Consider the following 26,705-nt stretch of genomic DNA (forward strand, 5'->3'; position numbering starts at 1 on the left):
ATGGTGAAATGGTAGACACGCGAGACTCAAAATCTCGTGCTAAAGAGCGTGGAGGTTCGAGTCCTCTTCAAGGCATAATACGGAGAATGCGCATTCAATGAGCATTCCCCGTAGAAGTATTCCGGAAATCTGCGCCTGGCGCTCTCCTCTATCTTCTGAGGTCCTTAACCACTTCCCTGAGAAAAGGAGACAGTAAAAGCCAAAATAGACTAAATATAGCCTGAACGATCCTAAAAATCCCTCGAAGGAGATAATATAATAAAGAACCCAAAGCAGACGGTATCCTACTGCAAGGGTGGTCTTAAGAATCCAAAAGAGGTTGCTCAGAAGAGATAGATGTATCCCAACCTCTATTGCTCTCGCGTAAAGCCTTTTTTTTACGCGACAGGAAAAAGTGACTACGAATTCCCCTTTTTGTTTGCGAATCCCTGTTTGTATCCTTTGAGCGCACGCCCATAAGTAGCGATCAAGGAAATCGATCAAACGATCCCAATACCGTGAAAGAGAAACTTCCCAGATCCAGGGAAGCTTATCATAAAGGGCTTCGACAAGGGGTTTTATTCGTTCTTTGAGCAAAAAGATAAAGATCGGATAGATTCGAACCGCAATTGCAAAGGTAATCACTACTATGCCAGCCCAAATCATGATCTTCACCAACTTGGATTTGGTTCTCTCGCGAAAATCGCGAGTTGCAGAGATGAGAACCATGAAAAGCAAGATCCCGAATAAGAAAACAGAAACCGAGGAAACCACAAGAGTGAAGACTAGTAGAGTCTCGTCTTTTGTCATTCTTTGCTCCTTTTTCACTCAATGATTCATTCGAATTTCCCGACCAAAAATTCTATATGTCTATTCATAGGGCCTCGTTGCTAAGTGCTACAAGATCTAGTGCACTGGAACTCGTGGTTATGGACCCGAATCCTTTAGTATGGAACATTGTCTTTTCCAAGTAAAAACCCCCAGTATATGAAAGAATGAAAAGGTGCTTTCGTTCTTTTCTTGTGGAATAAGAAGCCCTCGTACCTTAATGAAAGGAAAATAGGAATTTTTCATTAGGTATTTGACCAAATAGGATCGTCCAGTTCCTATAGAACCTATCACTAAAATACCCGATAGGGCTAAGCGGAACGAAAAGGATTTTCCCTGAGATGGTAAATGAAAACGATTAGCCCCATACGAGGTTTGGGAATAAGTGATGAGCAAGGAATATACGTCTTTCTGCTAAAGAGGATCTATTAAACTCATAATTCATTAGATCCTTGTTATCAATGTCAACTAGGTATCATAAGTAAACGGATCCCGGTTGTTCAATCCTTTGATAACCAAGGTCATTCTTTGCTAAAGAGAAATGATCACTATGAGTCAGACTCAATAGAATTGGATCCATTCCAAATAGCGAGAATTAGGATTCTGGATCCCTCTCAATCTCTCTTTCAATTCGAGGATCCAGAGAGGTGTTTTCATAGTCATCTCCGAATATTTGCCATCTCCGAATATTTTCGATTTCATTTTTCTATGATATGTCTTTCTATATGAAAATTGGTTATTTACGATGTACGATGATCCCTGTTAAGCATCCATGGCTGAATGGTTAAAGCGCCCAACTCATAATTGGTAAATTTGCGGGTTCAATTCCTGCTGGATGCACGCGAACCGGAACGTTCCATAAGTCTATTGGAACTGGCTCTCTATCCATGGAATCTCATCCATCATCCATACATAACGAATTGGTATGGTATATTCATACCATAACATAAGAACAATAAGAACTCGAATTCTTATCGATACTGGAACTCAGAGCATAGGAGGGAAAGTCGATTTATGGATGGAATCAAATACGCAGTATTTACAGAAAAAAGTCTTCGTTTATTGGGAAAGAATCAATATACTTTTAATGTCGAATCGGGATTCACTAAGACAGAAATAAAGCATTGGGTCGAACTCTTCTTTGGTGTTAAGGTAGTAGCTGTGAATAGCCATCGACTACCCGGAAAGGGTAGAAGAATGGGCCCTATTCTAGGACATACAATGCATTACAGACGTATGATCATTACCCTTCAACCGGGTTATTCTATTCCACTTCTAGATAGAGAAAAAAACTAAAGGAGAATACTTAATAATACGGCGAAACATTTATACAAAACACCTATCCCGAGCACACGCAAGGGAACCATAGATAGGCAAGTGAAATCCAATCCACGAAATAATTTGATCCATGGACGGCACCGTTGTGGTAAAGGTCGTAATTCCAGAGGAATCATTACCGCAAGGCATAGAGGGGGAGGTCATAAGCGCCTATACCGTAAAATCGATTTTCGACGGAATCAAAAAGACATATCTGGTAGAATCGTAACCATAGAATACGACCCTAATCGAAATGCGTACATTTGTCTCATACACTATGGGGATGGTGAGAAGGGATATATTTTACATCCCAGAGGGGCTATAATTGGAGATACTATTGTTTCTGGTACAAAAGTTCCTATATCAATGGGAAATGCCCTACCTTTGAGTGCGGTTTGAACTATTGATTTACGTAATTGGAAGTAACCAATTAGGTTTACGACGAAACCTAGAAATCGATCACTGATCCAATTTGACTACCTCTACGGGATAGACCTCAACAGAAAACTGTTGAGTAACGGCAGCAAGTGATTGAGTTCAGTAGTTCCTCATAGAAAATTATTGACTCTAGAGATATGGTAATATGGAGAAGACAAAATTGTTTGAAGCACGCACAGAACCGGAAGCGCCCCTTGTTTCAAAGAGAGGAGGACGGGTTATTCACATTTAATTTGATGGTCAGAGGCGAATTGAAAGCTAAGCAGTGGTAATTAAGACCCCCGGGGGAAAATAGGGATGTCTCCTACGTTACCCATAATATGTAGAAGTATCGACGTAATTTCATAGAGTCATTCGATCTGAATGCTACATGAAGAACATAAGCCAGATGACGGAACGCGGAGACCTAGGATGTAGAAGATCATAACATGAGCGATTCGGCAGATTTGGATTCCTTTCCTATATATCCACTCATGTGGTACTTCATCATACGATTCATATAAGATCCATCTGTCTAGAGATCGTCATATACATCTAGAAAGCCGTATGCTTTGGAAGAAGCTTGTACAGTTTGGGAAGGGGTTTTTTGAGAGAAAAGAAGAATCTACTTCAACCGATATGCCCTTAGGCACGGCCATACATAACATAGAAATCACACGTGGAAGGGGTGGGCAATTAGCTAGAGCAGCAGGTGCTGTAGCGAAACTGATTGCAAAAGAAGGTAAATCGGCCACTTTAAGATTACCATCTGGGGAGGTCCGTTTGGTATCCCAAAACTGCTTAGCAACAGTCGGACAAGTGGGTAATGTTGGGGTGAACCAAAAAAGTTTGGGTAGAGCCGGGTCTAAGTGTTGGCTAGGTAAACGCCCCGTAGTAAGAGGGGTAGTTATGAACCCTGTGGACCACCCCCATGGGGGCGGTGAAGGGAAAGCCCCCATTGGTAGAAAAAAACCCACAACCCCTTGGGGTTATCCTGCGCTTGGAAGAAGAACTAGGAAAAGGAAAAAATATAGTGATAGTTTTATTCTTCGTCGCCGTAAGTAAATACGTAACTAGGAATATGGAAAATTGCATTTTTGGAATTTGCAATAATGGGATGGGCGAACGACGGGAATTGAACCCGCGCATGGTGGATTCACAATCCACTGCCTTGATCCACTTGGCTACATCCGCCCCTTATCCAGCTAAAGGATTTTCTCTTTTTTCCATTCATCATTATTCTATTTATTCTGACCTCCATACTTCGATCGAGATATTGGACATCGAATGCCACTCTTTAAAATGGAAAAAAAGGAGTAATCAGCTGTGACACGAAAAAAAACGAATCCTTTTGTAGCTCATCATTTATTGGCAAAAATAGAAAAGGTCAATATGAAGGAGGAGAAAGAAACAATAGTAACGTGGTCCCGGGCATCTAGCATTCTACCCGCAATGGTTGGCCATACAATCGCGATTCATAATGGAAAGGAACATATACCTATTTACATAACAAATCCTATGGTAGGTCGCAAATTGGGGGAATTCGTACCAACTCGGCATTTCACGAGTTATGAAAGTGCAAGAAAGGATACTAAATCTCGTCGTTAACTGAATTCAGAATAGAAAGATTCAAAATAAAAAAAAAAGAAATACCCAATATCTTGCTTCAGCAAGATATTGGGTATTTCTAGCTTTCCTTTCTTCAAAAATTGCTATATGTTAGCAGAAAAGCCTTATCCATTAAGAGATGGAACTTCAAGAGCAGCTAGGTCTAGAGGGAAGTTGTGAGCATTACGTTCGTGCATTACTTCCATACCAAGATTAGCACGGTTGATGATATCAGCCCAAGTATTAATAACGCGACCTTGGCTATCAACTACAGATTGGTTGAAATTGAATCCGTTTAGATTGAAAGCCATAGTACTAATACCTAAAGCAGTGAACCAAATCCCTACTACAGGCCAAGCAGCCAAGAAGAAGTGTAAAGAACGAGAGTTGTTAAAACTAGCATATTGGAAGATTAATCGGCCAAAATAACCATGAGCGGCCACAATATTATAAGTTTCTTCCTCTTGACCAAATCTGTAACCCTCATTAGCAGATTCGTTTTCAGTGGTTTCCCTGATCAAACTAGAGGTTACCAAGGAACCATGCATAGCACTGAATAGGGAACCGCCGAATACACCAGCTACACCTAACATGTGAAATGGATGCATAAGGATGTTATGCTCTGCCTGGAATACAATCATAAAGTTGAAAGTACCAGATATTCCTAAAGGCATACCATCAGAGAAACTTCCTTGACCAATAGGGTAAATCAAGAAAACAGCAGTAGCAGCTGCAACAGGAGCTGAATATGCAACAGCAATCCAAGGACGCATACCCAGACGGAAACTCAGTTCCCACTCACGACCCATATAACAAGCTACACCAAGTAAGAAGTGTAGAACAATTAGCTCATAAGGACCACCATTGTATAACCACTCATCAACAGATGCAGCTTCCCAAATTGGGTAAAAGTGCAATCCGATCGCCGCAGAAGTAGGAATAATGGCACCAGAGATAATATTGTTTCCGTAAAGTAAAGAACCAGAAACAGGCTCACGAATACCATCAATATCTACTGGAGGGGCAGCGATGAAGGCGATAATAAATACAGAAGTTGCGGTCAATAAGGTAGGGATCATCAAAACACCGAACCATCCGATGTAAAGACGGTTTTCGGTGCTAGTTATCCAGTTGCAGAAGCGACCCCACAGGCTTGTACTTTCGCGTCTCTCTAAAATTGCAGTCATGGTAAGATCTTGGTTTATTCAAATTGCAAGGACTCCCAAGCACACGTATTAACTAGAAAGATAATAGAAGGCTTGTTATTTAACAGTATAATATAGACTATATACCAATGTCAACCAAGCCAGCCCCGACAGTTGTATATCCATACAACAAAATTTACCAAACCAAAAAATTTTGTAAATGAAGTGAGTGAAAAATCAAAACTCAGATTGCTCCTTTCTAGTTTCCATATGGGTTGCCCGGGACTCGAACCCGGAACTAGTCGGATGGAGTAGATAATTATTCCTTGTTACAATAGAGAAAAAACCTCTCCCCAAATCGTGCTTGCATTTTTCATTGCACACGACTTTCCCTATGTAGAAATAGGCTATTTCTATTCCGAAGAGGAAGTCTACTAATTTTTTTAGTAGTAAGTTGATTCACTTACTATTTATTATAGTACAGAGAACATTTCAGAATGGAAACTGTGAAAGTTTTACCTTGATCATTTATCAATCATTTCTAGTTTATTAGTTTTGTTTAATGATTAATTAAGAGGATTCACCAGATCATTGATACGGAGAATATCCAAATACCAAATACGCTCACTGTGCGATCCACGGAAAGAAAAGTAAGTTGTTTTGGCGAACATCAAAGAAAAAACTTGCTCTTCTTCCGTAAAAAATTCTTCTAAAAATACCGAACCCAACCATTGCATAAAAGCTCGTACCGTGCTTTTATGTTTACGAGCTAAAGTTCTAGCGCATGAAAGTCGAAGTATATACTTTAGTCGATACAAAGTCTTCTTTTTTGAAGATCCACTGTGATAATGAAAAAGATTTCTACATATCCGACCAAACCGATCAAGAATATCCCAATCCGATAAATCGGTCCAAATTGGTTTACTAATAGGATGCCCCGATCCAGTACAAAATTGGGCTTTTGCTAAAGATCCAATGAGAGGAGTAACAGGGACTTTGGTATCGAATTTTTTCATTTGAGTATCTATTAGAAATGAATTCTCCAGCATTTGATTCCTTACTAACAAAGAATTTATTGGTACACTTGAAAAGTACCCCAGAAAATCGAAGCAAGAGTTTTCTAATTGGTTTAGATGGATCCTTTGCGGTTGAGTCCAAAAAGAGAAAGAATATTGCCACAAACGGACAAGGTAACATTTCCATTTCTTCTTCAAAAGAAGAGTTCCTTTTGATGCAAGAATTGCCTTTCCTTGATATCGAACATAATGCATAAGGGGATCCATAACGAACCATATGGTTTTCCGAAAAAAAGCAGGGTACATTAACCCAAAATGTTCCATCTTCCTAGAAAAGATGATTCGTTCCAGAAAGGTTCCGGAAGAAGTTAATCGCAAGCAAGAAGATTGTTTACGAAGAAACAACAAGAAAAATTCATATTCTGATACATAAGAGTTATATAGGAACCGAAATAGTCTTTTATTTTCTTTTTTCAAAATAAAAATGGATTTCATTGAAGTAATAAAACTATTCCAATTCGAGTAGTAGTTGAGAAAGAATCGCAATAAATGCAAGGATGGAACATCTTGGATCCGGTATTGAAGGAGTTGAAGCAAGATATCCAAATGGATAGGATAGGGTATTTCTATATGTGCTAGATAATGTAAGTGCAAAAATTTGTCTTCTAAAAAAGGAAATATTGAATGAATAGATCGTAAATTCTGAAACTTTGGTATTTCTTTTTCTTCCGGACAAGACTGTTCTCGTAGCGAGAATGGGATTTCTACAACGATCGCAAACCCCTCAGATAGAATCTGAGAATAAAACTCAGAATAAAAAAAATTGTTGTAATCCAATAATCGATCTTGGTTAGGATGATTAACCAAATTAATCCAAAAATTCTGCTGATACATTCGAATCATTAACCGTTTCACAAGTAGTGAACTAAATTTCTTGTTATTAGAACCAATAATTTCGACAAGTTCGGAACCATTTAATCCATAATCATGGGCAAACACATAAATGTACTCCTGAAAGAGTAGTGGGTAGACGAAATATTGTCTAGGAAATTTAAGTTTTTCTGAATAACCCTCGAATTTTTCCATTTGTATTTCTACTTGAATCAGAGAGAGAGAAATATTTCTCGGTTTATCAAATGGTGATACATAGTACAATATGGTCAGAACAGGGTGTTGCATTTTTTAATACAAACCCCTGGGGAAGAAAAGGAGTCTAATCCACGGATCTTTTTCCGCTCCTTTTCTATCCAATTTGTTTATGTTTGTTCTAATTACAAAAGAGAACAAATCCTTTATTTTTGCAGGCCAATTGCTCTTTTGACTTTGGGATACAGTCTCTTTATCAATATACTGCTTCTTTTACACATTCAATCCATAACATCCTTTTCAATCCAAAATCAAGAATAATTAGGATTTCTAAAAAAAAAAGAAAAAATCAAAGGTCTACTCATAGGAAAACCAGCTTTTCCCTACATCAGGCACTAATCTATTTTTAACGTCTAATTAGATCAGGGAGTTCTTCCAATTAAGAAGTTAAGCTCGTTGCTTTTTGTTTTACCAGAATTGGAGCCAGGCTCTATCCATTTATTCATTAGACCCAGAAAATCAGAATTTTTTTATTCCATTCCAAAAATCCAAAATAAGAAATTGATTTTATTACGACATGCTATTTTTTCCATTCATTACCCTTGAGGATCAGTCGCGGTCTTATAGACTCTACCAAGAGTCTGGACGAATTTTTTGCTTCATCCAAATGTGTAAAAGATCATAGTCGCACTTAAAAGCCGAGTACTCTACCATTGAGTTAGCAACCCAGATAAACTAGGATCTTAGATACGATCGAAATCCAAAAATCAATGGAATTACACCGCACACCCCTGTCAAAATCTTAAAATAGCAAGACATTAAAAGAAAGATTTTATCACCATTGAAAACACTCAGATACCAAAAGGAACGGGTCTGGTTAAATTTCACTAAGGTTAAAAGTGGCACCAATCACGATCGTAAAATTGTCATTTTTTTAGCATTTTTATTTAAATAAATAAATAAATCTTGTATGAGAGTACAAACAAGAGGGACAACCCTACCATTTGAGCAAAGTGTAGGCAAAAAACCTAATAGGGAGTGAGGATAAAGAGACTTATCCATCTACAAATTCTAGATGTTCAATGGACCTTTGTCAATGGAAATACAATGGTAAGAAAAAAATTAGATAGAAAAACTCAAAAAAATAAAGGCTTATGTTGGATTGGCACGACATAAATCCAGTCAAAAATAGGATTAAGAAAGAGGCAAATTATTTCTAAATAGTTAGACAACAAGGGATACTAGTGAGCCTCTCCTAGTTTTTTATTCATTTAGTTCTTCAATTAACTCAAAGTTCTTTCTTTTTCTTTAAAGAATTCCGCCTTCCTTAAAATATCAGAAACGGTTCTTGTAGGTTGAGCACCTTTTTCAAGGAAATAGAGAATAGCTGGAACATTTAAACAAGTTTGATTCTTTATCGGATCATAAAAACCTACTTTTCGAAGATCTCTTCCTTCTCTTCGAGATCGAACATCAATTGCAACGATTCGATAGACAGCTTATTGGGATAGATGTAGATAAACAAAGCCCCCCCTAGAAACGTATAGGAGGTTTTCTCCTCATACGGCTCGAGAATATGACTTGCATTAATTTCCGTACAGAAAAAACAAATTTCATTTATACTCATGACTCAAGTTGACTAATTTTGATTGACAGACTTGAAAGAAAAAAATCCTTTGAAATTTTTTGAGTCGTCTCTAAACTCTTTTCTTTGCCTCATCTCGAACAAATTCACTTTTATTCCTTATTCCGGTCCAATTCTATTGTTGAGACAGTTGAAAATCGTGTTTACTTGTTCGGGAATCCTTTATCTTTGATTTGTGAAATCCTTGGGTTTAAACATTACTTCGGGAATTCTTATTCTTTTTTCTTTCAAAAGAGTAGCAACATACCCTTTTTTCTTATTTCCTTCGATAAAGCATTTCCCTCTTCTATAGAAATCGAATATGAGCGATTGATTCTGATAGACTTTTAATCAAAAGAGTTTTCCCATATCTTCCAAAATTGGACTTTCTTCTTATTTTAACCTTTTGATTTCTATATTATTTCGATTTCTATATTAAGGGTAGAATGACAAAGTTGGCCTAATTTATTAGTTTTCACTAACCCTAGATTCTTTCCCTTGATAAAAAATAAATTCTGTCCTCTCGAGCTCCATCGTGTACTATTTACTTAGCTTACTTACAAACAACCCAGCGAAAATTCGGTTCGGGACGAATAGAACAGACTATGTCGAGCCAAGAGCATTTTCATTACTATGGAAAATGGTGGATAGCAAAATCCACAATCGATCGTGTCCTTCAAGTCGCACGTTGCTTTCTACCACATCGTTTTAAACGAAGTTTTAACATAACATTCCTCTAATTTCATTGCAAAGTGTTATAGGGAATTGATCCAATATGGATGGAATCATGAATAGTCATTAGTTTCGTTTTTTGTATACTAATTCAAACTTGCTTTGCTATCTATGGAGAAATATGAATAAAAGAAATTAAGTATTTATCGGGAAAGACTCCGCAAAGAGCCAATTTATTTAAACCCATATTCTATCATATGAATGAAATATAGTTCGAAAAAAGGGAATAAACAAGTTTGCTTAAGACTTATTTATTATGGAATTTCCATCCTCAACAGAGGACTCGAGATGATCAATCCAATCCTGAAATGATAAGAGAAGAATTGACTCTTCTCCAACAAATAAACTATCAACCTCCCGTTTAATTAATTTAATTAATATATTAGATTAGCAATCTATTTTTCCATACCATTTTTCCGTAACAAAACTAATTAACTATTAACTAGTTAAACTATTGCAATGAAAAGAAAGTTTTTTGGTAGTTATAGAATTCTCGTATTTCTTCGACTCGAATACCAAAAGAAAGAAAAAAATGAAGTAAAAAAAACGCATTTCCTGTAAAGTAAAATTAAGGTCTTTGCTTTTACTTATTTTTTCTTTTACCTAAAAGAAGCAACTCCAAATCAAAATTGAATCCATTCTATCTAACGAGCAGTTCTTATCTTATCTTTACCGGGATGGATCATTCTGGATATTTAAAAAATCGCGGATCGAGATCGTTTTTGCTTAACCAAAGAAAGAAAAAGAAGAAGGAACCTTTTTTACTAATAAAATACTATAAAAAAAATTTATCTCTATCATAAATCTATCTCTACCATAAAGGAATAGGTCTCGTTTTTTATACAATGTTCTACGTCAAGTTTAAAATTTTTTCATGAAAAAAAGATTTTCAATTTGACTGGACTTGACACTGGATTATGTTTTCTGAGACAGAAAATGAACGCATTAGGACTGCATCGAATCTAAGAGTTTATAAGAGAAAAAAATTCTCTTTAATAAACTTTATGTCTCGTGCAGAATACAATACGATTTCATCTTTCGTTTCATCAGAAAAAATCTGGGACGGAAGGATTCGAACCTCCGAGTAACGGGACCAAAACCCGCTGCCTTACCACTTGGCCACGCCCCATTTCGGGTTTTATGCGACACTAATAAACAGTATTATGTTTATTTCTTATTCGTCAATCCTACTTCAATTACATAAAAATGGGGGGTATTCTCTTGGTAGGATTCTAGACATGCGAATAATATAGAATCCAAAAAATGCATTGATCATTACATGGAATTCTATTAAGATATTATATGAAAGTCGAATTTCTTCCACTCTCATTTGAGAGTGCGAATACAAGGAGGTATTTTGTGTTTGGGAAAGTCCGAAGAAAAAAGGATTTTGAATCCTCCTTTTCCTTTTTCCCTTAGAAAAATAACTCAATCAAAATCCAATTATCTACTCTACAAGAACGAAACGCTTGTTATGCCTAATATACTTAGTTTAACCTGTATTTGTTTTAATTCTGTTATTTATCCGACTAGTTTTTTCTTCGCCAAATTGCCCGAAGCTTATGCCATTTTCAATCCAATCGTGGATTTTATGCCTGTCATACCTGTACTCTTTTTTCTATTAGCCTTTGTTTGGCAAGCTGCTGTAAGTTTTCGATGAAATCTTTACTACTCTGTCTGCCAAATTGAATCATGTATTCATTCTAAAAAAATTCGAAAAATGGATAAGAGCCGAGAAGTCTTATATTATGAACCTTCGATTCTAAAATTCAAATTCTTCTACATTGAATGTATAGCTGCAGCAATAAATTTGGATCAGCCTTTCTACTCCCTGCATCTACGTTGAGCAGGTATCTTTAGGTAACCGCACAATACCTAACCTAATTTATTGATAAGAGTGCTTATTATAAATCAATTCTTGCAATTTTTTTCAAAAATTGATTTTTGCATTTTTAGGTGTCAAAATAAACAAAACCCATCCTAGTGGATTTGTGTGGTAAGGAAAAACGGGTAATCTATTCCTTAAAAAAAAATCTTGGAGATTATGTAATGCTTACTCTCAAACTTTTTGTTTATACAGTAGTGATATTCTTTGTTTCCCTCTTTATCTTTGGATTCTTATCTAATGATCCAGGACGTAATCCTGGGCGTGACGAGTAAAAATCCAAAATTTTTTCTTACAAATTGGATTTGTTTCATACATTTATCTACGAGAAAATCCGGGGGTCAGAATTCCTTCCAATTCGAAAGTCCCAAACGATCCGAGGGGGCGGAAAGAGAGGGATTCGAACCCTCGGTACAAAAAAATTGTACAACGGATTAGCAATCCGCCGCTTTAGTCCACTCAGCCATCTCTCCCCGTTCCAAATCGAAAGGTTTCCGTGATATGACAGAGGCAAGAAATAACGATTGCAAAAAATCCTTCCTTTTTCTTTCAAAAGTTCAAAAAAATTATATTGCCAATTCCATTTTAGTTATATTCTTTTTTCTTAATGTTAATAAAAAAAAGAAGAAAATTCTTCTTTTTTCTTTCTAATTCTAAAATTGGATATTGGCTAAAAGACAATCAGATAGATTTTCTCTTCAGCAGGCATTTCCATATAGGACTTGTTATAATAAAACAAGCAGGTTATAGAAAAAAACTCTTTTTTTTATTATTTATCAACAAAGCAAAAAGGGGTCTTATCAAACCAACCCACCCCATAAAATTGGAAAGAAAGATAAAGTAAGTGGACCTGACTCCTTGAATGAGGCCTCTATCCGCTATTCTGATATATAAATTCGATGTAGATGAAATTGTATAAGTGGATTTTTTTGTATTTCCTTAGACTTAGACCACGCAAGGCAAGAATTTCTCGCTATTTACTATTTCATATTCTTGTTACTAGATGTTCTATAGGAATAAGAAGAAATCGCAACCCCTTTCCGCTACACATAAAAATGGATTTCGAAAGTCAATTTTTCTTTTCAATATCTTTACTTTTTTTCAGAATCCTATTTTTGTTCTTATACCCATGCAATAGAGAGCGAGTGGGAAAAGGGAGGTTACTTTTTTTCATTTTTCCCTTAAAAAATAGGCTTTCTTGGAAATAGGAATCATGGAATAATCCTGAATTCCAATGTTTATTTCTATAGTATAAGAAAAACTAATTGAATCAAATTCATGGATTTACCACGACCTCGGCTGTGACCCCATAGATAAAAATGCAAAATTTCTATCTTCGAGACCATTGAAAAAAGGCATTGAACGAGAAAAAATCGTCCACAGATAATCTATCGTATGCCTTGGAAGTGATATAAGGTGCTCGGAAATGGTTGAAGTAATTGAATAGGAGGATCACTATGACTATAGCCCTTGGTAGAGTTACTAAAGAAGAAAATGATTTATTTGATATTATGGACGACTGGTTACGAAGGGACCGTTTTGTTTTTGTAGGATGGTCTGGCCTATTGCTTTTTCCTTGTGCTTATTTCGCTTTAGGAGGTTGGTTTACAGGGACAACTTTTGTAACTTCTTGGTATACCCATGGATTGGCGAGTTCCTATTTGGAAGGTTGCAATTTCTTAACCGCAGCAGTTTCCACCCCTGCCAATAGTTTAGCACACTCTTTGTTGCTACTATGGGGCCCGGAAGCACAAGGGGATTTTACTCGTTGGTGTCAATTAGGTGGTCTGTGGACTTTTGTTGCTCTCCATGGGGCTTTTGCACTAATAGGTTTCATGTTACGTCAATTTGAACTTGCTCGGTCTGTTCAATTGCGGCCTTATAATGCAATTTCATTCTCTGGCCCAATCGCTGTTTTTGTTTCCGTATTCCTGATTTATCCACTGGGGCAATCCGGTTGGTTCTTTGCGCCGAGTTTTGGCGTAGCAGCGATATTTCGATTCATCCTCTTCTTCCAAGGATTTCATAATTGGACGTTGAACCCATTTCATATGATGGGAGTTGCCGGAGTATTAGGCGCGGCTCTGCTATGCGCTATTCATGGGGCAACCGTGGAAAACACTCTATTTGAGGACGGTGATGGTGCAAATACCTTCCGCGCTTTTAACCCAACTCAAGCTGAAGAAACTTATTCAATGGTCACCGCTAATCGCTTTTGGTCCCAAATCTTTGGTGTTGCTTTTTCCAATAAACGTTGGTTACATTTCTTTATGCTATTTGTACCGGTCACCGGTTTATGGATGAGTGCTATTGGCGTAGTCGGCCTGGCTCTGAACCTACGTGCCTATGACTTCGTTTCCCAGGAAATCCGTGCAGCGGAAGATCCTGAATTTGAGACTTTCTACACCAAAAATATTCTTTTAAACGAGGGTATTCGTGCGTGGATGGCAGCTCAGGATCAGCCTCATGAAAATCTTATATTCCCTGAGGAGGTTCTACCACGTGGAAACGCTCTTTAATGGAACTTTTGTTTTAGCTGGTCGTGACCAAGAAACCACCGGTTTTGCTTGGTGGGCCGGGAATGCCAGACTTATCAATTTGTCGGGTAAACTACTTGGAGCTCACGTAGCCCATGCAGGATTAATCGTATTCTGGGCCGGAGCAATGAACCTATTTGAAGTGGCCCATTTCGTACCAGAAAAACCCATGTATGAACAAGGGTTGATTTTACTTCCGCACTTAGCTACTCTAGGTTGGGGAGTAGGGCCCGGGGGAGAAGTTCTAGATACTTTTCCGTACTTTGTATCTGGAGTACTTCATCTAATTTCCTCCGCAGTCTTAGGCTTCGGTGGCATTTATCACGCGCTTCTGGGACCGGAGACTCTTGAAGAATCTTTTCCATTCTTTGGTTATGTGTGGAAAGATAGAAATAAAATGACTACAATTTTGGGTATTCACCTAATTTTGTTAGGTATAGGTGCTTTTCTTCTAGTACTCAAAGCTCTTTATTTTGGCGGTATATATGATACCTGGGCTCCTGGGGGAGGAGATGTAAGAAAAATTACCAATTTGACCCTTAGCCCCGGTGTTATATTTGGTTATTTACTAAAATCCCCTTTTGGGGGAGAGGGTTGGATTGTTAGTGTGGATGATTTAGAAGATATAATTGGGGGACATGTATGGTTGGGTTTCATTTGTGTATTTGGCGGAATTTGGCATATCTTAACCAAACCCTTCGCATGGGCTCGCCGTGCATTTGTATGGTCTGGAGAAGCTTACTTGTCTTATAGTTTAGGCGCTTTATCTGTCTTTGGTTTTATCGCTTGTTGTTTTGTCTGGTTCAATAATACAGCTTATCCGAGTGAGTTTTATGGACCTACTGGGCCAGAAGCTTCTCAAGCTCAAGCATTTACTTTTCTAGTTAGAGATCAGCGTCTTGGAGCTAATGTGGGATCTGCCCAAGGACCCACAGGTTTAGGTAAATATCTAATGCGTTCCCCAACGGGAGAGGTTATTTTTGGAGGGGAAACTATGCGTTTTTGGGACCTTCGTGCTCCATGGTTAGAACCTCTAAGGGGCCCCAACGGTTTGGACTTGAGTAGGTTGAAAAAAGACATACAACCTTGGCAAGAACGACGTTCGGCAGAATATATGACCCATGCTCCTTTAGGCTCTTTAAATTCTGTGGGTGGCGTAGCTACCGAGATCAATGCAGTTAATTATGTTTCTCCTAGAAGTTGGTTAGCGACTTCCCATTTTGTTCTAGGATTCTTCTTTTTTGTGGGCCATTTGTGGCATGCAGGAAGAGCCCGGGCTGCTGCAGCAGGATTTGAAAAGGGAATCGATCGTGATTTGGAGCCTGTTCTTTACATGACCCCTCTTAACTAAGATTTTCTTATTTATACCTGTTCTACTGTTTTTTTCTGTTCTGGCTCGGTTATTCTATCTAGCCGAGCCATTCATTCCTTTCTATGAAAGAAAGATAAGGGGACAGAACAAAAAAAACAAATAAAGAAACAAACGTATTCAATACGCAAAAGAAAAGAGAGAGGAAAGCAAAAGGAGAGAGAGGGATTCGAACCCTCGATAGTTCCTAGAACTATACCGGTTTTCAAGACCGGAGCTATCAACCACTCAGCCATCTCTCCACAGCCTAATCCTTATTTTATTCCTACAAATAGAACATAGCCATACGAAATGACTCACTAACCTCTAGAAACATCTCAAATACAAATCCCTTTTCGATATATTTCTGTATACTGTATCCATGTATACAGGATCCGCTATATCCGCTTGTGAAATAAAGCATAAAACCCCCTCAACCCCATATCCAAATAAAAAAAGTGGTGAGTAATAAGTTTTAAAGAGAAGAATCAATGGATTCATGATTAAACCCCTCCTACTTCTTGTATTTTATTACAATTTTGATTAAGTGAGGGATCAAATATAATATGTAGTCAACTTTATTTGATGGTAACTTGGAGGATTAGAAATATGACTATTGCTTTCCAATTAGCTGTTTTTGCATTAATTGTGACTTCCTCAGTCTTAGTCATTAGTGTACCCCTTGTATTTGCTTCTCCTGATGGTTGGTCAAACAATAAAAACGTTGTATTTTCCGGTACATCATTATGGATTGGACTGGTCTTTCTGGTAGCTATTCTAAATTCTCTCATTTCTTAAATGTGTTTAGTATTTAGTAGCCCGATACAAAATAAAAAAGGGCCGTTTATTCGGATTGTGAGACGCATTAAAATGCAATTTGCGCCCCGAATTGATTGACAGACAATTAAATTAATAAAAAGAAAACTCAAATAGAAAATGAAACGGTCGACCCAGACATAGACGGTCGACCCAGGCGGATATACCCTATAAAATATAGGACGTAGCGAGCGTAGTTCAATGGTAAAACATCTCCTTGCCAAGGAGAAGATACGGGTTCGATTCCCGCCGCTCGCCAGCTTAATTTAGTAAGGTACTATGATAAAAAATTTAGTCTACTTTTATTAAAGTAATAGGTGTTAGTCTAGTACCGTACCCCTTTACTATCTTAACCCCCTTTGCACCCCACTCAAAAAAAGAGCACTACAGCGGCGGGAATCGAACTCGGCAACAGGGTTCCCTAAACCGGGGATTCACCGAAACAAACAACCAGCAAACAGCTTTTAAAGGGAAGGGAGATAGACTGTGCCTTTCTTTCATTTATTTTTTCTTTTCTGCAAGGTAGGGAGGGGGCCTTGAGAGTTCCTCTTGTGGTAGCAAGTTACTTCGCAACCTGCTCAATTTGGCCTTATAGGGTCGGGAACTAATGAATAAAAAGGGTTGGATACCGCCCAACCACCCAGCCCTCTACCATGTCTAGACAAATAGAATAGTTATTTTATACAGACTGCTAAGTGCGGAGACGGGAATCGAACCCGTGACCTCAAGGTTATGAGCCTCGTGAGCTACCAAACTGCTCTACTCCGCTCTGGAGCGCTGGAAACCGGTGGACGAAAAAGGTTGAATACAGGCCTCTACCATGTCTAGACAAATAGAATAGTTATTTTATACAGAATGGAGCGGGTAGCGGGAATCGAACCCGCATCGTTAGCTTGGAAGGCTAGGGGTTATAGTCGACGTTGGTTGATTATTATTAACGTCTCTAATTCAAAACCGAACATGAAATTTTGATTTCATTCGGCTCCTTTATGGGTATTCTCACCACTTAACATCTAAGTCAGCTTTTTTGTCTGAATGGAACCAAGGCTCTCTGCTTTCTAGATGATCCCTAAAGAGTAGGAGATAGAAATTTGCCTAAATCTATCTAATCTAATTACTTCGTTCCCTAATTTCATTTAAGAGATCCTGAGGAAAAGAATTGGGTTTCCACCGAGCTGAAACAATATGCTGATGGTTCTAGTAAACCAAAACTACCGTTTTTTAGCTATTTGGCTTCCATTTCCTTTTTTAACAAAAGAAGATTTAGTTACGATTGGAAATAAATTTTTTTGTATCTTCATCCATAGATCCTTTACTCATATTTAAAAAATTGGAATCCTTAATCCAATGCAAAATTATGCTTCGCGACTCTGTACTCATAATCCAAATCCTATTTGTTTTTTGGATGCAATTTCAATTAGTCTTTGGGTACAAATCGCGAAAATGCATATTCTTCCTCAATATGCTATTGAGAGAAAAAGGAGTAAATCCTTTCTAAGAACTAAAGTTTTCATCGGAATATAAAAAACCTTAAGGACGCCTTAAGTATATCATTTCAAATTCAGTTATTAATAGAACGAATCACACTTTTACCACTAAACTATACCCGCTACATGTAAATTCTGATACCAACGCTACCCTTTGTCAAGGGTAGCCATTCGAGAAAGATGCTAATTCCCTCTTAGTTAATGAAACAGAGAAGGTTCCTCACAGTTAGCGGTTGGTACTTCGATCGCGGGCCTTTCCTTTACTTTCTTTTTTGTTCAGAATTGAACAAAGAATTTGGGGAAGAAAACATCTTCCCCCACTTATCATGAAATCTGGGCCATAGAGAAAGAGTGAGATGTTTTTTTTTATTTATCATAGACACTTTCCCTATGGCTTGAGAGAAACAATAAATAACTTAAAGAAAAAGGCACATAGGAGCCGAAGGATTTACTTGATGTAAAGAAGATTCTGAATGTCTCTGCTTAGTCGATTCTCTCCGTTTAACTTTTTCTTCTCTTCTTTTCCACTCAATTCTAGTTTATTAGATTCTTGTTTAAAAGAATCAAAGAAGATGAATAGAACTAAGAACACACAAAAAAGAACATATAGGCCCGAGACCATTACCAAAAGTTCTTCCCAATAATCATATTGGGTATCTGTTCCCTTCCTTTTCCTATTAGGATGGGGCATGTTGGATTTTCCATATCCATATACCATCGAACCTTAAGGGTTCCAGAACCCTCCTTTTTTGCTAGTTTTCGGAAACGGAAAACCCTGAACCAGGAGCAGTATAAATTCTACTGCCCGCCTTTTACAAGAAAATTGGTGATAAAACTCCACTACAGTTTGTTCAAAATGCACCAATCAGAATCCCTTGAGAATATTCAAGTACCCTATTTCTAAGATATTTCTAAGAGAAGAGGTACCTGCTGAAAATCGCTTCAACAAATCCGCTTAAGAAAAATTGCAAAGTTTTGAACTCGAAGGTTTTTCCAAGGGATGCCTGTTAAAAATTGTTTCAACCTCTCACCAAAACAGACAAGAAGTATATCACTGAAAATTAATACCCAGCCATATGGGTATATGAAGGGCGCGAATTCGTTTATACCCCACCCAATTAGAGGAAATAAAACATAAATGGAGAAAGTTTTCATGATAAGATCAGCCAATAGAAGAAAAAAGTCCCTAATTTTTCAGACCGTTCTGAGCATGTGAAAAGTCAATAGCCTAAAGATAAAAAACCCTATACTTTGTGCAAGTGATAAGAGAGAATATGAAAGATTTTCCTATTTTTCTTGATTTTCTTAAGATTTTTTTGAACCTGACCATGAATAGACTTATATATCTCGATATATACAGATATAATGTACATTATGGAGTAGACCTATAATGGGAAATGAAAGTGGCTAATTTTGGAATTGAATAAGAAGCCCTTTTAACTCAGTGGTAGAGTAATGCCATGGTAAGGCATAAGTCATCGGTTCAAATCCGATAAAGGGCTTTTTTTACTTAGTGGTAGAGTAATGCCGCGGTAAGACGTGAGTCAGTGGTTCAAATCCGATACAGTACTTTTCTACTAAATTCATTCACTTTCTTTCTTTTTGAAAATTTCTCTTTTTTTATTGAATTTGATAACTTAGTGCGAGATGCATGCATTTTTAGTTTAAACACTAAGCGAAGCAGGGGGGTGTAAATTCCAAAAAAGAAATTGGACTCTTTTTCCTATTAGATCAATCAAATCACTACCCGTACTGAACTAATATAGAATCCCTTTTATTAATCTATTCTTATTCCATATCCTTTATAAACGAATTTCCCTAAAAAGTAGGGGATGATCCGTGAATTAACCTAACCATCAACTAAAAAAAATCCTACAAAAGCATAATGGAAAAGTAGGAAGGACTCCTTGCTTTGGATCTAGTTATACTCTTCGAGTATATTGACAATTCCAAAAAACTGCTCATACTATCATTATAGTATAATGAGGAGCGGTTGTATACCGCCCTATCGTCTAGTGATGCCCCTATCGTCTAGTGGTTCAGGACATCTCTCTTTCAAGGAGGCAGCGGGGATTCGACTTCCCCTGGGGGTAGGGAGTATTATGAAAGGAGGTTAATCATAGATTATCAAAAACCCTAGAATAAATTCTTCCTGGGTCGATGCCCGAGCGGTTAATGGGGACGGACTGTAAATTCGTTGACAATATGTCTACGCTGGTTCAAATCCAGCTCGGCCCAAAAATCTAGGGCTTCGTGAATATGAGTTAAATCCATTTTTTTTCTTCCATAAAAAAGAATATTTGATCCATAGAAATAAAAGAAATAAAGGATAAAAAGAAAAGGGGAAATATCTTTCTAATCTATATCTCTTTCATTCCTCTCTTACAAACAAAAGACCTTTTCTTATTGGTTATTGAAAGGTGGATTATTATCTATTTTTAGCGATAATAAATCGCGACATACTAGTTATGTCATTCTCACTATACCCCCATACGATACGGGGGTATGTAGTATATGATTCGTCTATTTCTTAGAGTAGGACAGGCGAATATTCTTATTCTTATGGTTCCATTTAAGAATAAGTATGCCATACGCCCCGCGGGGATTGTAGTTCAATTGGTCAGAGCACCGCCCTGTCAAGGCGGAAGCTGCGGGTTCGAGCCCCGTCAGTCCCGAACTAGGGTTCAATGAATGGAGAAATTCATCTTTCCTTTTTCCATGAAAAAAGGGGGGCAGGAAGCAAGATCAAATACCTATGGGGTACCCCTATTTCACTTTTTTTAGTTCGCGTTTCTCAGTAAAGAGAGGAGAGTATAGGAATTTTTTTATCACTACTTCTGGTTGATAGCGAAAGACATACATATCATACGTGGAAGGGATCCTCCTATGTTATACTATTCCACTCTCAACCATGAATTGATTTGATAGATCCGATATTCATAATATTGAATTGATTCAGTATTATCAGAATGCAAGTCCTCCCCTTGAATTTACAGGATACCCTTTTCCCTCTCCATGGGATTACATCCCGAGTTATTGCGAAAAAAAAGAGGTTATGGAAGTCAATATTCTCGCATTTATTGCTACTGCATTGTTCATTCTAGTTCCTACTGCCTTTTTACTTATTATTTATGTAAAAACAGTCAGCCAAAATGATTAATTGGAAGTTCAATTAATCATTGAAGAAATGAAAAAGGGATTAAATAAAATAAAAATCCAAGTCTTAAATGAAAGGATCCGGTTGGAATCATAAAGTGTGGTAGAAAAAACTACATATAGTTTTTTCTACCACACTTTAGAGTCTTTCTATTATATTATCTTGAATCTACATAGAATAGATTACTAGATTGAAATAGTAGTCTAATTCAATTTCTTTTTTCACTGCATCCACTTAATTTCAATCAAGTCAAAATGAAAAAATCCATGGAGGGAGAGAAAAATAATATGAGAATAGACTATAGTAAAAGAAAAAAAGTAAAAGGAAAAAACCAGCGAATCTTTCATGCTTAAACATGTCGCGAAATGTTTCAAAAGAGCATAAAATTTATTTTAAGAACTAAGAATAAGAAAAGAATATAAAACAAATGGAAAATGTGCGATATGTTGGGAATAGCTCCGCGGAAGAAAATCTAAAGTTCTTATGTATAGAACTTTTTTAACCATGGGTCGCTTCTAGTAGCGATTATGAATTGCTCTCACCGCTCTTTCTATTTCTATTTTCTATTCTTTCTATTTCTATTCTACTATATAGAAATAGAAATAGAAAGAATAGAAAGACTCTTTCTTACAAGAGTTTCTTACAGGAGTGAAACAAAATTAAAGAAAGAGAGAAAGAATAAAGTTCGGCAAAATGATTAATGCAAAACGGTCAATTAAAGAAAAGAGTTGATACAACAATTCGACTACTCAATCAATTAGTAGTATCCCTAGAGTCCACTCCTCCCCCATACTACTAGTGAAAGAGAAAATGTAAAGACTACCATTAAAGCAGCCCAAGCGAGACTTACTATATCCATGTAAATTATGTCTCCTATTTCTATGAAGGAATTATTCTACTATTGATGAATAATCATAGTAGAATCAAGGGTACAGAGTCAAAAAGGGGTTCTGACCTAAGGCTATGGATGAATCAGTTCAAAGAATTTACTCTTAACAAATTCTTAGAGTATTTCTGGTAGAATTGGGGAGCATTAAGTATAAATATGATACATAGCCCTTTCTTATTAATAAAAGAATAAGGAAACGCTATCTCATCCCTATTGGTATCGGTTTGGGCCACTACTGCTAAAACAAACCCCAGTTTGAGGAAAGAACGGTGGGTTCTCAAAATCCAGTATCGCCGAGCCTTGTTATTCTCTTGCCCCAACTTATGCGGGGTGCAAATTTGTCGATTTGGATCAGTACTATAAGCCTAAGTATTTTATTGATCAGGCGGCACCCAGATTTGAACTGGGGATAAAGGATTTGCAGTCCCCTGCCTTACCGCTTGGCCATGCCGCCAAAAAATACGATCTAAAATCGAGAAAAGAGCAAGTATTCATCCACGTTTCTTACTAAAACTAACTTTCTTTTATCTTAAATCTAATTCTACTTACTTTTTTCCAATCTTTTTCAAAAAATCTATTCATGCTTTTTTTGGATCCAGTTTCGATTATTCTCCTCAAAGGATTCTATCTTAAAACACACATTGCTAACACTAGAAAACTTCCCTTTTCTTTCTATTGAAATGAAAAAGGAGAAAAGTGGATTTCTAGTCACAAGCTACAAAATTAAGAACAAATTGGAACCATTAACTAGAATTCTCTTTTTATTTTGAATTTCGGTATTCTCTCCCGCCTGCCATTTAATGTCATAATAAAAGACAATGGATTTATGCCTAATCCGTATATAGGTAAACTCCAGGTCCGAACAGCATTATTATCTATGGATCCCCCTTATGTACATATCTCTGTGGAGAATCGTTCTTTAATTTTTCATTGCATTAAATATCTTGAATAAAAAAAAGAAAATTGACTTTGCTATGTGGAGGTCCAGAACTAGATTGGCATGTACTTAAAAAAGTACTTACTTTATTTTAGGATTCTACAACGAAATCTTATATCTTATATTTTATAGAAATTCTACTACTACGAAACAAAAAAGAACCTTCAAATTCTTTTTTGAAATTAAACTAAGCGTGCTATTCTCAATCGAACTAAAGTCAAACTTTCTAGTGCTTATAAATTATTATATTTTGGTTTTATCCCATTCATAGAAAGGAGAAAAAATGAGAAATCTTTGCCGTCCAATCTAAGAATATCATAAACTGTAAGTGGCAGAATTTTTTTCGAGGTTCTAGGAATGTTTTATCACTTCATTTTCATTCCATTTGGACCCCTGGGAAATTCGAACTTTCGTTGAAATTGTCTCTATTCATATGTATGAAATACATATATGAAATACGTATGTGGAGTTCCCGAGAATTTCATGTGATTTAGTAAACAGAATATAGATTCCATAATTGCTAGATCGATCTGTAGGGATTGATGAAGAGTGAGCTGATAATGGAATTTTTCTTCGATAAACAGGAAACTTAAGATTAAGATGCTCCGGAATGGAAATGAGGGAATGTCCACAATACCCGGATTTAGTCAGATCCAATTCGAGGGATTTTGTAGGTTCATTAATCAAGGCTTGGCAGAAGAACTTGAGAAGTTTCCAACAATTAAAGATCCAGATCACGAAATTTCATTTCAATTATTTGCGAAAGGATATCAATTGCTAGAACCTTCGATAAAAGAAAGGGATGCTGTGTATGAATCACTCACCTATTCTTCCGAATTATACGTATCCGCGCGATTAATTTTTGGTTTCGATGTGCAAAAGCAAACCATTTCTATTGGAAACATTCCTATAATGAATTCCTTAGGAACCTTTATAATAAATGGAATATACCGAATTGTGATCAATCAAATATTGCTAAGTCCTGGTATTTACTACCGCTCGGAATTAGACCATAAAGGAATTTCTATCTACACCGGGACTATAATATCAGATTGGGGAGGAAGATCGGAATTAGCAATTGATAAAAAAGAAAGGATATGGGCTCGCGTGAGTAGAAAACAAAAGATATCTATTCTAGTTCTATCATCAGCTATGGGTTCAAATCTAAAAGAAATTCTAGATAATGTTTCCTACCCTGAAATTTTCTTGTCTTTCCCTAATGCTAAGGAGAAGAAGAGGATTGAGTCAAAAGAAAAAGCTATTTTGGAGTTTTATCAACAATTTGCTTGTGTAGGTGGGGACCTGGTATTTTCGGAATCCTTATGTGAGGAATTACAAAAGAAATTTTTTCAACAAAAATGTGAATTAGGAAGGATTGGTCGACGAAATATGAATCGAAGACTGAATCTTGATATACCTCAGAACAGCACCTTCTTGTTACCGCGAGATGTATTGGCCGCTACGGATCATTTGATTGGAATGAAATTTGAAACGGGTATACTTGACGATGACGATATGAATCACTTGAAAAATAAACGTATTCGTTCGGTTGCGGATCTGTTACAAGATCAATTCGGACTGGCTCTTGGTCGTTTACAACATGCGGTTCAAAAAACTATCCGTAGAGTATTCATACGTCAATCAAAACCGACTCCACAAACTTTGGTAACTCCAACTTCAACCTCGATTTTATTAATAACTACTTACGAGACCTTCTTTGGTACATATCCCTTATCTCAAGTTTTTGATCAAACCAATCCATTGACACAAACGGTTCATGGGCGAAAAGTGAGTTGTTTGGGTCCTGGAGGATTGACGGGGAGAACTGCAAGTTTTCGGAGCCGAGATATCCATCCGAGTCACTATGGGCGTATTTGTCCAATTGACACGTCCGAAGGAATCAACGTTGGACTTACTGGATCTTTAGCTATTCATGCGAGAATTGATCATTGGTGGGGATCCGTAGAGAGTCCTTTTTATGAAATATCTGAGAAAGCAAAGAAAAAAAAAGAGAGACAGGTGGTTTATTTATCACCAAATAGAGATGAGTATTATATGATAGCAGCAGGAAATTCTTTGTCCTTGAATCGGGGTATTCAGGAAGAACAGGTTGTTCCAGCTAGATACCGTCAAGAATTCCTGACTATTGCATGGGAACAGATTCATGTTAGAAGTATTTTTCCTTTCCAATATTTTTCTATTGGGGGTTCTCTCATTCCTTTTATTGAGCATAATGATGCGAATCGAGCTTTAATGAGTTCTAATATGCAGCGCCAAGCAGTTCCGCTTTCTCGGTCCGAGAAGTGCATTGTTGGAACTGGATTGGAACGCCAAACAGCTCTAGATTCGAGGGTTTCTGTTATAGCCGAACGCGAGGGAAAGATCATTTCTACTAATAGTCACAAGATCCTTTTATCAAGTAGTGGGAAGACTATAAGTATTCCTTTAGTTACCCATCGGCGCTCTAACAAAAATACTTGTATGCACCAAAAACCTCGGGTTCCGCGGGGTAAATCCATTAAAAAAGGACAAATTTTAGCGGAGGGGGCTGCTACGGTTGGTGGGGAACTTGCTTTAGGAAAAAACGTATTAGTAGCTTATATGCCATGGGAAGGTTACAATTTTGAAGACGCAGTATTAATTAGCGAACGTTTGGTATATGAGGATATTTATACTTCTTTTCACATCCGAAAATATGAAATTCAGACGGATACAACAAGCCAAGGCTCCGCTGAAAAAATCACTAAAGAAATACCACATCTAGAAGAACATTTACTCCGCAATTTGGACAGAAATGGAGTTGTGAAGTTGGGGTCCTGGGTAGAAACAGGCGATATTTTAGTAGGTAAATTAACGCCTCAGATAGCGAGCGAATCGTCCTATATCGCGGAAGCTGGATTATTACGGGCCATATTTGGTCTTGAGGTATCCACTTCAAAAGAAACTTCTCTCAAACTACCGATAGGTGGAAGAGGACGCGTTATCGATGTGAAATGGATCCAGAGGGATCCCCTCGACATAATGGTTCGTGTATATATTTTACAAAAACGCGAAATCAAAGTTGGGGATAAAGTAGCCGGAAGACACGGGAATAAGGGGATCATTTCCAAAATTTTGCCTAGGCAAGATATGCCCTATTTGCAAGATGGAACGCCTGTTGATATGGTTTTCAATCCCTTAGGAGTACCCTCCCGAATGAATGTGGGACAAATATTTGAAAGCTCGCTCGGATTAGCAGGGGATCTGCTAAAGAAACATTATAGAATAGCACCCTTTGATGAGAGATATGAGCAAGAGGCTTCAAGAAAACTTGTGTTTTCAGAATTATATGAAGCCAGTAAACAAACAAAAAATCCGTGGGTATTTGAACCCGAGTACCCGGGAAAAAGCAGAATATTTGATGGAAGAACAGGAGACCCCTTCGAACAGCCTGTTCTAATAGGGAAGTCCTATATCTTAAAATTAATTCATCAAGTTGATGAGAAAATCCACGGACGCTCTACTGGGCCCTATTCACTTGTTACACAACAACCCGTTAGAGGAAGAGCCAAGCAAGGGGGACAACGAATAGGAGAAATGGAAGTTTGGGCTTTAGAAGGATTTGGTGTTGCTCATATTTTACAAGAGATACTTACTTATAAATCTGATCATCTTATAGCTCGCCAAGAAATACTTAACGCTACGATCTGGGGAAAACGAGTACCTAATCACGAGGATCCTCCAGAATCTTTTCGAGTGCTTGTTCGAGAACTACGATCTTTGGCTCTAGAACTGAACCATTTCCTTGTATCTCAGAAGAACTTCCAGGTTAATAGGGAAGAAGTTTGATCGGAATAAATATAAATTCTTTTCTTATTTCTATTTTATGATTGACCAATATAAACATCAACAACTTCA

General features: G+C 37.3%; 9 non-coding genes across 9 annotated transcripts in view; 5 read left to right on the plus strand and 4 right to left on the minus strand.

Moving 5' to 3' along the window:
* The window catches only part of TRNAL-CAA (transfer RNA leucine (anticodon CAA)), an 81-nt gene extending 6 nt beyond the window's left edge, over positions 1 to 75 (plus strand). Inside the window, exon 1 of the tRNA in view lies at positions 1 to 75. This exon is cut by the window's left edge and continues 6 nt beyond it. This is a non-coding gene — a tRNA (tRNA-Leu).
* An 11,947-nt stretch (positions 76 to 12,022) lies between these two features.
* TRNAS-GCU (transfer RNA serine (anticodon GCU)) lies at positions 12,023 to 12,110 on the minus strand. The gene has a single exon. It is a non-coding gene; the product is annotated as a tRNA-Ser (tRNA).
* Positions 12,111 to 15,697: 3,587 nt separating this feature from the next.
* TRNAS-UGA (transfer RNA serine (anticodon UGA)) lies at positions 15,698 to 15,785 on the minus strand. The gene has a single exon. It is a non-coding gene; the product is annotated as a tRNA-Ser (tRNA).
* A 740-nt stretch (positions 15,786 to 16,525) lies between these two features.
* Positions 16,526 to 16,596, plus strand: TRNAG-GCC (transfer RNA glycine (anticodon GCC)). Its single transcript has one exon. It is a non-coding gene; the product is annotated as a tRNA-Gly (tRNA).
* A 437-nt stretch (positions 16,597 to 17,033) lies between these two features.
* On the minus strand, positions 17,034 to 17,107 carry TRNAM-CAU (transfer RNA methionine (anticodon CAU)). Its single transcript has one exon. It is a non-coding gene; the product is annotated as a tRNA-Met (tRNA).
* A 2,148-nt stretch (positions 17,108 to 19,255) lies between these two features.
* On the plus strand, positions 19,256 to 19,327 carry TRNAT-GGU (transfer RNA threonine (anticodon GGU)). The gene has a single exon. It is a non-coding gene; the product is annotated as a tRNA-Thr (tRNA).
* A 652-nt stretch (positions 19,328 to 19,979) lies between these two features.
* On the plus strand, positions 19,980 to 20,063 carry TRNAY-GUA (transfer RNA tyrosine (anticodon GUA)). Its single transcript has one exon. It is a non-coding gene; the product is annotated as a tRNA-Tyr (tRNA).
* A 363-nt stretch (positions 20,064 to 20,426) lies between these two features.
* Positions 20,427 to 20,500, plus strand: TRNAD-GUC (transfer RNA aspartic acid (anticodon GUC)). The gene has a single exon. It is a non-coding gene; the product is annotated as a tRNA-Asp (tRNA).
* Positions 20,501 to 22,254: 1,754 nt separating this feature from the next.
* TRNAC-GCA (transfer RNA cysteine (anticodon GCA)) lies at positions 22,255 to 22,325 on the minus strand. The gene has a single exon. It is a non-coding gene; the product is annotated as a tRNA-Cys (tRNA).
* Between the last annotated feature and the right edge of the window lie 4,380 nt (positions 22,326 to 26,705).

Source organism: Oryza sativa, chromosome 10 (genome assembly GCF_034140825.1).
Source record: "Oryza sativa Japonica Group chromosome 10, ASM3414082v1".
In the NCBI taxonomy this organism is placed as follows: domain Eukaryota; kingdom Viridiplantae; phylum Streptophyta; class Magnoliopsida; order Poales; family Poaceae; genus Oryza; species Oryza sativa.